The following is a 1,924-nucleotide window of genomic DNA, read 5'->3' on the forward strand; positions in this document are numbered from 1 at the left end:
TAAGATTGTGACAAAATTACAGGTAGTCCTCGACTTACTACTATAGTTGAGGCCATTAACATTTGTTAAATGAATTTGCCCTATTTTACGGCTTTTCTTGCCACAGTTGTTAAATGAATCAGGGCAGTTGTTAAGTTCATAACACAATTGTTAAGTGAATCTGGCTTCTCCACTGACTTTGCTTGTCAGAAGGTCGCAAAAGGGGATCATATGACTCTGCAACGGCAACTGTCATAAATATGAGTCAGTTGCTAATTTTGATCACATGACCATGGGGATGCTGCAACAGTCGTAAGTGTGAAAACTGGTCATAAGTCACTTTTTTTGGTGCCGTAATTTTGAATGGTCACTAAGTGAACTGTTGTAAGTCGAGGACCACCTGTATTGTGAAATGATCCCAGGATTTTAAAATGCCTGATCAATGAGGTTATTCCTATCATTGGAACTAGCTACTCTTGTGTTTCTTTCAGGAAGTAGAAGCTAGGGAAGTAATCAAACCCTCAGGTAGGTAGGAAAAGAGGACTCTGGAAAGAGGCTGCCCCGGGAATTCCCTGAGGGGAGAAAAGTCTTCCACACCGACAAGAACAACTCTCTCTTTCCCAGTCCATGAACTTCCATCTCAAAGGAGGAATCTATCTCCTGCTTTCTCCCTGTCTCTCTTTTTTTTAAGCAACCCTAATAGAAGACCTAACCCAGAGGTGTCAAACACAAGGCCCACAAACCCGATCTAGCCTGTGATGTGGTCAGATCCGACCCATGGGGCTGTCCTGGAAAATGTAAGGGGCAGGCCCACGTGTGTCGCTTCTGCCAGTCTAACCAGTGTGAAGAGGAAAACATGCCAGCAGTTTGGGTAGTGGCGTCAAGCTGGCCACGCCCACCCAGTTGGCCACACCAGTCGGCCATGCCCAGCTGCCCCCCCTCCCCCAAGGTCAACCAAAGCCCTGATTTGGCCCTCATTGAAATTGAGTTTGACACCCCTGGCCTAACCAGTAGCACAGGCTGATCATGTGACTATATCTGACCAGTAACATATGCTGGAGCAGGTCTGTCTGCTGGGCAAGGTCACAAAAGTTAAGATTATTGTGACCACGATTATGCTGTCATGTTTCAATATGGTGCACACAATGGAGATAAAACAGGAGAGGAGCTTCGATGGTAGCAGTATTGTGGACACCATCTCAATTTTGGGGATCTTCCCAGGCCTATAGATTTGAGAAAAGTTGGGGGGTGGAATCAGCTGTTGTCTGCAGCCAAAAGTGAGGTGGACCCAAGGGAGAAGGAAGCTGGGGTCACCTCTGTTCTAAGAGCCTTTTCGGGCCTTGATGTGTCAGCATGCAGGAGTTGCCAGAGTACCCAGCACTGTGGATTTCTAACCTGAATGAGTGGGAGGCAGGCAGACAGCCCCTCCAGGTCTGATGATTCAAGGCTTGTTGAGGGAGAGGATCAGTCTGAATTGATTTCCTTGGTCTCATCAGGATGAACAAATGCGCTGAGCAGTTGTAGCTTGACTAGGTGATTGAATTGGTTTCCCTCTTTGCATTGGAATGCTGGGGACTTTATTTAAGAGAGCTGGAGTCACTCCAAGAGCAAAACAATGTTGCTGTTGATTAGTACTTGGTAGGGACGCCATCAGGAATCCTAAAGCGGGAGGTTAGACTGGGAAGCTGGAAAAAGAACTTGGATGGAAAGGGTGGCAAACCACTTCCTTAGCGTTGCAAAACCAGAGTGCAAAGGATGCAGCCCTCAAGACTCAAACGCTATCCTGTTTTCCTACAGATAAGAAGTCACCATGTGCAGAGAAGCATCCAGGGAGAACAGACAGGAAAGATAGAAGGCAGCGGAGCCTTTCCTGTGAGAGAAGCAGCAAGAGCTTGGGGAAGGGAGTGAAATGTGAGTGAATAAACTCAGCATTCATAGGAATATA

The 1,924-nt window shown here is 46.8% G+C and overlaps 1 long non-coding RNA gene across 1 annotated transcript; it reads left to right on the forward strand.

Annotated features, from left to right (window-relative positions):
- The first annotated feature begins 1,143 nt into the window (after positions 1-1,143).
- On the forward strand, positions 1,144-1,924 carry LOC117666002 (uncharacterized). Its single transcript, XR_015728280.1, has 2 exons — positions 1,144-1,512; positions 1,777-1,924. It is a non-coding gene; the product is annotated as an uncharacterized LOC117666002 (long non-coding RNA).

This window comes from Pantherophis guttatus, chromosome 5, assembly GCF_059756535.1.
Source record: "Pantherophis guttatus breed Tessera chromosome 5, ASM5975653v1, whole genome shotgun sequence".
Taxonomy (NCBI): domain Eukaryota; kingdom Metazoa; phylum Chordata; class Lepidosauria; order Squamata; family Colubridae; genus Pantherophis; species Pantherophis guttatus.